Raw genomic sequence first — 8,916 nt, 5'->3', positions numbered from 1 at the left:
TATAGAAAACAGAGAAAACAAACAAGTAAAGCGACAACACCAAACTTAAAACTTTTGCTCGTCCTCGAGCAAATTAGAGAAATACAAAGGGGAAGAAGGAGATGGTGAAATAAGAAAGTGAAAAAGAAAATAAGAAAATAAAAATTAATGCTAAAATTTTCTTTTCTATTTGGTTTTTTTATGGAAATAAAGAAAGATAAAACAAGAAAAATAAAAGAAGATGAGAAGGGGGGACGGGTTTCGGAGATTGAGTTTTGTGTTGTGACGAGGGAAGGGGGAGGTCTTGTGTGTGTATAGAAGGGTAGTTGAAGTGTGTTGAGGTGTGGGTGAAAGAGGAGTGGATAGGGGCTTATATAGAGGGTTGAGATGGAGGAGGGGTTGGAGGGAAAGGTCACGGGCTTGTCTTGGGGTTAGTATGGTGTCACGGCTATGTCTTGGGGCTAGGAGGGTTTCACGGATTGGAGTTAGGAGGGGAGCTTGTGTCACGGATTGAAGTTGGGAGGAGGTTCTTAAAGGAAGGGGACAAGGTGTTCACAGATTGGGTTGAAGGCTTTTGTTTTGTTTTTGTTTTTTTTTTAAAAGGGTATATCGGAATTGATTTGGTGCAAAGACAGGGGATTGTGTTTGGAATTGGTCAAAAGTGGGGAGGGGGCCGTTACAAGAGGCGCCTACCTTTGGTAACATTGGCGCCTAACTTGAGTGGAGTACGAAGCCTGGGGCCTAACTTGGTGTTTTGGGCGCCTAACTTCAACATTGGCTCTCAACCCATGGCTCCTAACTTCATGCTTCCTTCACACCTTTGCGCCTAACTTCATGTGTTGCATTCCCTCACGGCGCCTAACTTGATGTTTCTTGTGCCTAACTTCCCTTGGGCCCTCAACCATGGCGCCTAACTTCACTATTTGGTGCGCCTAACTTCAAGGTGACGGAATGGAATGGAATTCTTCTTCTTGTGTTGGCGCCTAACTTGATGAGCCGAGTTAGGCGCCACCCTTCCAGTGAATAACTTTCCAATTGTGTATATATGTGGCGTCTAACTTGAGATTTTGAGGTTAGGCGCCACCCAATCTGAATCAATATACTCTAGGGTGTCCGAAACTCTATCTTCAGGTACTTGTTTCTGTTCTAATTACTCTGCATGATCCATACACACGTAAAACAAAGGAAAAATAGTAGAAACTCAACGAAAACCAAATAAATAGCAAAATCAAAGCAACAGAAATCAAACTAAAGATACGGAAACATCGGGTTGCCTCCTGACAAGCACTTCTTTAACGTTACTAGCTTGACGGTTAGTTCTGCTAGTTCAGCAGATGAGCGGACCTTTGGCGATCAATTTTGCCCCCCAGATAGTGCTTCAACCTCTGGCCATTAACTGTAAACTTTTTGTCAAAATTCTCTTTTTGAATTTTTACATGACCATACGGTGATGCTCTGGTTACCACAAACGGTCCTGACCACCGGGATTTTAGCTTCTCGGGAAAGAGTTTGAGCCTGGAATTGAACAGAAGCACCCTCTGACCTGGCTCAAAGACTCTGATGGCAATCTTCTTGTCATGCCATATCTTGGTTCTCTCCTAATAGAGCTTGGCATTCTCATAGGCCAAATATCTGAATTCATCAAGCTCATTCAACTAAAGCATTCTCTTTATCCCTGCAGTTTGAGCATCAAAGTTTAGAAACTTGATTGCCCAGTAAGCTCTATGCTCCAGCTCAACTGGCAAGTGATAAACTTTACCATAAACCAACTGATAAGGGGACATGCTAATAGGAGTCTTGTAAGATGTCTGGTATACCCAGAGAGCATCATCAAGCTTCCTAGACCAGTCCTTCCTTGAGATACTGACGGTCTTCTCCAGAATCCTCTTGAGTTCTCTATTAGAAACCTCAACCTGTCCACTTGTCTGAGGATGATAGGGGATTGCCACTTTATGACGGACTTCATACCTCTGCAAAAGTGAGTCCAGCTGTCTGTTACAGAAGTGACTTCCACCATCACTAATGAGTGTCCTTGGAACACCAAACCGGCTGAAAATATATCTCTGAAGAAGACTCATCACCACTTTGGCATCATTGTGGGCAGAGCCACAGCTTCCACCCACTTGGACACATAATCAACTGCCACCAAGATATAGTTGTTGGAATATGAGGGTGGAAAAGGTCCCATGAAATCAATACCCCACACATCAAATAACTCAATCTCAAGAAACCCCTGCTGTGGCATCTCATGGTTGGCAAGGAGATTCTTAGCTCTTTCACATCTATCACAGTTCTTCACAAATTCTCTTGAGTCCCGGAAGAGATTCGGCCAGTAAAAACTGCTCTGAAGGATTTTTTTGGGTGTCCTTTCACCACCAAAGTGGCTGATGACAAGTCATCTTAGCCTATTTTAACTAGTCTTTTTCTTTTGTTTTCATTAGAATTATGCACTTTCTTGAGCTAGAAGCAAGCCAATTAGGTAGATTTTCATGTTTCCCTTGATTGAATCAACCATGTATGAATTCATGCTATTTCATGAGGTTTTATACTATAATTGTCACATATTATGAAAGAATGAATATCTCATGATTTTAAGCATAGCTTTGATGTGTTTGGTTGATTAATTATAGGTGAAGAAAGCTTGGAGAAAGGTTGAAGCAAGAAGGAATAGCTAGGAGTAAAGAGAAGACAATGGAATAAGTGAAATTGAACCAGGAAGCAAAAAGCTGGACCTAAAGTTAGCATCAAACTTTTGCACAAACTTTTGGTTGAAAAGTTAGCCCCAATGTTAGCCCCCCTAACTTGGAGGCTAACGTTGGAACTTGAACATCACTCCCTGGGTACCAAAAGTTAGCCCCAACGTTAGCCCCCTAACTTTGAGGCTAACGTTGGCACATGAAATTCACCCCTGGGCACCAAAAGTTTGCGCCAACGTTAGCCCCCTAACTTTGAGGCTAACGTTGGCATGAAGAAAACTTCCCTGGGCACCAAAAGTTTGTGCCAACGTTAGCCCCCTAACTTGGTGGCTAACGTTGGCACATGAAAATCACAAGGAGGAGCAAAAGTTTGCGCCAACGTTAGCCCCCTAACTTGGTGGCTAACATTGGCGCCACAAGCACACAAGGTAAGGCCAACGTTAGGGCCAAAGTTAGACCCCTAACGTTGGCACCAACGTTCATATCAGCAAAGTGGTGTTAGCTGATATGAAAAGTTGGAGCAAAAGTTAGACCCCTAACTTTTGCTCAAACTTTTGGTCCAACTTTTGCAAAACTCAAACCCGGTTCAATTGGTTCGTTTTGGTTCTTCTCCAAACTTCAAGAGCAATCAACCAAGACCTCTTTCAACCCAATTCCACCAAGAGCAAAGGCCCAACTCAAGGCTTGAGGATCATTTGAAGAAAGTGTATAAATAGGATAGAATTTAAGTTTTTCGAGGAGCTTTCTTTTGGAATTTTCATAATAGTTTTTCGGAGAGCTTTGGATATTGAGTGATCTTTAATTTCTTTGTCTTGGGGAAGGAGAATCCACTTCTCTTTCTCTCAGTTTTATTGCTTTCAATTTCAATTACAATTGTCTTGGATCTTGGGTTAGAGAATTGAAGAAATTCTGTTTCAATCTCATCCTTGGATCTCTCTGCTTTGTTTACTGCAATTTAATTTCCGTTTCTGTTACTTGCTTCTCATCTACTTTCCTTACAATTTGCAACTCCCTTGCAATTGTTCTTGTTGGATCTAGGAAGGCATTGAGATCTAGACTTGGCTTTCTAGTCTCTGGGTCCTGAGATCTGATTTCCCATTTCAATTCTCTGTTTACTGCTTTATATGTTCATTTACTTGTCTGTTTCGGATCCGATTCAATCCCAATTCCCTTTTACTCTTCTGTTTAATGCAATTTAACTTTTCCTTGTTTAAATCCAAGCCCCAATTCCCTTTACATTTCGAGCCATTTACATTTCTTGCACTTTAAGTTTCTGCAATTTACATTTCTTGCACTTTAAGTTTCTGCCATTTAATTTCTTGTTCTTTAAGATTCAGCAATTTAATTTCCTGCTCTCTTTAATTCCATGCAATTTAATTTCTGCAAATCACAAAACACTCAACTAAATCTTGATTCGCTTGACTAAATTAACCACTAAGCTAAAATTGCTCAATCCTTCTATCCCTGTGGGATCGACCTCACTCCCGTGAGTTTTTATTACTTGATACGACCCGGTGCACTTGCCGGCTAGATTTGTGTGTTTTGGAGGAAATTTATTTTTCACCAAAATACTCATCAGTGGCCTCCATTATCAGAGCCATGACAGTGCCAAAGAATCTGCTGCGTTTTCTCATCTGAAACACATCTCCGGATTATACCATCTGAGCATCTTCTAAAAAGGTATGGTTCCTCCCAAAAGTAATACTTTGCATCAGGTAGTAGCTTCTTCACTTGTTGTTTACTGTACTCCTTTGGAATGAAATTTATGGCTTTGTAATTTGCAATGTCCGCAAACTATGGAGCCTGCTGAATAGTGAATATTTACTCATCCAGAAATGTCTCAGTCACAGCTGTGGGTGGTTGCACGCCCTCTTCAGGCTCAATCCTGGAAAAGTGGTCAGTTACTTAATTTTCTGACCCTTTCCAGTCTTTGATCTCAATATCAAACTCCTGAGGGAGTAGCACCCATCTGATTAATCTTGGTTTAGAATCCTGTTTGGTTAGAAGGTACTTCAAAGCAGCATGATCAATATAAACAATAACCTTAGAACCAATTAAATAGGACCTAAACTTATCAATAGCATACACAATAGCTAATAATTCTTTTTCTGTAATTGTGTAATTCTTCTGAGCATCATTTAACACACGACTGGCATAGTAAATGACATGTATAAACTTGCCATGCCTCTGTCCTAAAATAGCTCCTATAGAAAAATTACTAGCATCACACATTAATTCAAATGGCAAATCCCAGTCAGGGGGAGCTATGATGGGAGCCGAGATAAGGTATGCTTTTAGAGTTTCAAAAGCATGCAGACATTCAGTGTTAAATACAAAAAGGACATCAGCAACTAAGGGGTTGCTAAATGGTTTAGCAATTTTAGAAAAATTCTTTATAAATCTTCTGTAAAATTCTGCATGACCCAAGAAACTTCTAACTGCCTTAACATTAGTTGGTGGTGGTAATTTTTCAATTAGCTCCACCTTAGCTCTATCAACCTCAATCCCCTTGCTTGAAATCCAGTGTCCAAGAACAATACCTTCTATAACCATAAAATGACATTTTTCCCAATTTCGAATAAGGTTTGATTCTTGACACTGTTTCAAGACTAGAGACAAATGCTTAAGGCAGGATACAAAAGAATTACCAAAAATAGAAAAATCATCCATAAATACCTCAATAAACTTTTCAACCATATCAGAAAAAATTGAAAGTATACACCTCTAAAAAGTTGCTGGGGCATTGCAGAGTCCAAATGACATTCTCCTGTAAGCAAATACTCCAAAAGGATATGTGAAATGCCGTCTTCTCTTGATCTTGAGGGTCTACTGTAGTCTTTACACATTCTTCATCCTGTGATAGACCTTGTTGGAATTAGCTCATTCTTTTCATTCTTAATCACTGTCATCCCTCTTTTCTTGGGAACTACCTGCACAAGACTCACCCAAGGGCTATCAAAAATAGGGTATATAATGCCGACTTCCCATAGTTTTGTTACCTCTTTTTGGACCACCTCTTTCATAGTTGGATTGAGTCTCCTTTGTGGTTGCACAACCGGTTTAGCATCATCTTCAAGAAGGATCTTGTGCATACACTTGGTTGGACTAATCTCCTTTAAATCACCAATGGTCCACCCAAGAGCTGTTTTATGGCTCTTGAGCACTGTAATCAGCGCCTCTTCCTCACCAGATTTCAAGGAAGAGCTAATAATTACTGGATATGAATCATTTTTACCTAAGAACACATATTTCAAAGAAGGAGGCAAAGGCTTTAGCTCAATCTTGGGCACTTCTTCCTCCACCTTAGGTGTGTTCACTATGTTATTCTGGGGTGGTGAATCATCAATCTCAAGTAATTCATACTGAGAGAGGATCCAGGATATTATCAAGTACCTCATCTTCTAGCACTTCTTGAACAAGTGGTTCAACAACATCAACTCTCATACACCCTTCAGAATCATTAGGGTGTTTGATGACTTCAAATACATTAAGGACCACCTATTCTTCGTTGACCCTCAGGGTTAATTCACTCTTTTGCACATCAATCAGAGCTTTACCTGTAGCTCAAAAGGGTCTTCCAAGAATAATAGAGGACTTTTTATCCTCTTCCATATCCAATATAGCAAAATCAGCAGGAAAAATAAATGGCCTACTTTCACAAGTAAATCCTCAACAACCCCCACAGGAAATTTAATAGAAAGATCAGCAAGTTGAAGAGAAATACGAGTGGGTTTTACCTCCTCAATTTGGAGCTTTTCCATAACTAAAAGTGGCATGAGATTGATGCTAGCTTCAAGATCACACAAGGCTCTCTGAATAGTGACATCTCCAATGGTGCAAGGAATTACAAAGCTTCCTGGATCTTGCATCTTCTCAGGAAGGTTATGTTGAATAATAACACTGCATTCCTTAGTTAGCATCACTATCTCTTTTTCCTTCCAATTCCTCTTATTAGTCAACAGTTCTTTCATGAATTTAGCATAGAGAGGCATTTGCTCAGGAGCCTCAGCAAAAGGAATGTTTATCTGAAGCTTCTTGAGGACTTCTAAAAATATAGAAAATTGCTTATCTTTGGAAGCCTTATGAAGTCTTTGAGGATATGGCATTTTAGGCTTGTACTCAGGAGCCTTTGGCAATGTAGGATGAGTGTTAAGAGAGACTGGGAATGGATTATCTGCACGCCTAGGAGGGACGTGCCCTACCTCTTCTCTCTTCTTCTTTGGAGCTTCTTTTTCAACTAGCTCCTCATTGACCTTAGTCTTAGAACCATCTACTTTACCACTTCTCAATTGAATATCCTTGCAGTCTTCTCTTAGGTTCACCACTGTATCACCAGGAAATGTACTTGGAGGCCTCTCAGGTATTTGCTTGCTCAACTGGCCTACTTGCACCTCCAAGTTTCTGAGAAAGCTCTAGTTTTCTGTATAAAATGATTCAGTACTGCTTCCATATCAGCGTTCTTCTGGGGCAGAGAATCTGCCTACTGAGGTGGTTGTTGTTGATGAGACTAAAACTGGCAGTTATTATGATTATTCTGCTGAAAACTGCCCTAAAAATTATTGTTAAAATTCTGTGATCCCTGAGGTTGCACTCTCTACCCCTAATTATAGGTCTTAGAGAATAGATCATTATTGGGGTTTCTAGGAGCATTCTCCATGTAATTGACCTGTTCAGAAGAAGATTGAACATAATCATAATTCTCACCTTGCATAGAGCTACCAGTCATGTCATAAGGGGCCTCTTGAGGTGCATTCTGAGTGTTGACAGCTGAAACCTGCATCCCACTCAATTGTTGAGTAATTAAATTCATCTGCTGAAACAAAATTTGTTCTGAGCAAGAAGAGCATCAAAAGCTTTTACTTTCAAGACGCCTTTCTTCTAAGGAGTCCCAGAGTTCATAGGATTCCTGTTAGATGAGTATAAATATTGGTTGTTAGGAACCAACTTAATAAGCTCAGTAGTCTCATCTGGTGTCTTCTTCATGTGCAGTGAACCACCTGCAGAATTATCAAAAAATATCTTGGACATTTCACAAAAGCCCTCATAAAAGATATCCAACTGAGTCCATTTAGAGAACATGTCCGGAGGGCATTGCCTGGTCGGTAGCTTGAATCTCTCCCAGGCTTCACAAAGGGTCTCACCATCTTTCTGTCTGAAGGTCTGAACCTCCACCCTCAGCTTAGTCAGCTTTTATTGGGGGAAAAATTTAGTCAGAAATCCAGTGACCACCTTATCCCAAGTATCCAGACTCTCCTTGGATTGAGAATCTAACCACAACTTTGCTCTATCCCTCACAACAAATGGGAAGAGCATGAGTTTATATACCTCAGGATTCACTCTGTTAGTCTTCACAGTATCACAAATCTGTAGGAAATTAGAAATAAACTGATTTGGGACTTCCTAAGAAAGTCCATGACACTGACAATTTTGTTGCACAAGAGTTACCAGTTGTGTCTTCAAAGTTGTTTGCAGCTATGGGAGGCACCACAATACTTTTTTCATAAAGATCTGCATTGGGAACAGTGTATGAGCTAAGCACTCTTCTAGGTTGTTCATTCTCATTCAGATTTGCCATATTGGCATTCACAGCACGATTATGATCCATGGTAGACTCTGCAGCTTCCATTTCAAGAGTTTCACTTAGATTTTCACTAGCTTTGTAAAGTCTAGCTTGTTGCAAGCGCCGCCTCAAAGTCCTTTCAGGTTTAGGATCAAAATCTATAAAAGGTTCCTTGTCTTTATTCCTGCTCATAAATAGACAGAAGACAAGAAAAGTGGGATTATCTACGTCAGAGTGTAGAGAATTCCCAGTGAGGTAACCTGTGTAAAAAAAATTGAAATAAAACACTTACTAATTAAGGCTAAAAGTTTTCAAAAATGATGACTAAATTTAAGCTAGAAATTTTGAAATTAAATAAGAAAATTAAACAGAAAAATCAAAATAAAATTAACTAGGTAACACCAAACTAAATTTCAGAAATTAAGGAAAAGCAATAGTACTAAATTTTCAAAAATTATAAAGCAAAAATTAAATAAAATGAAACTAAAATGCCTAATCTAAGCAATCAAATAACTAATAGTTGTTAATCACATTCAATCCCCGATAACGGCGCCAAAAACTTGGTGCGGAATTTATAACCCACAAACTAATCGGCAGGTGCACCGGGTCGTACCAATTAGTACCTCAAGTGAATGAGGGTCGATCGCACGAGGATTGATGGACTAAGCAACAATGGTTAAG

The 8,916-nt window shown here is 39.8% G+C and overlaps 1 non-coding gene across 1 annotated transcript; it reads left to right on the top strand.

The window, feature by feature from the left end:
* Positions 1-7,747: 7,747 nt before the first annotated feature.
* Positions 7,748-7,856, top strand: LOC148544709 (small nucleolar RNA R71). Its single transcript, XR_015901102.1, has one exon. It is a non-coding gene; the product is annotated as a small nucleolar RNA R71 (small nucleolar RNA).
* Positions 7,857-8,916: the final 1,060 nt, after the last annotated feature.

Source organism: Arachis ipaensis, chromosome B9 (assembly GCF_059453495.1).
Source record: "Arachis ipaensis isolate K30076 ecotype BB chromosome B9, ASM5945349v1, whole genome shotgun sequence".
NCBI lineage: Eukaryota > Viridiplantae > Streptophyta > Magnoliopsida > Fabales > Fabaceae > Arachis > Arachis ipaensis.
The sequence above is the reverse complement of the archived record's forward strand: the minus strand, read 5'-3'. Positions and strand labels throughout refer to the sequence as shown.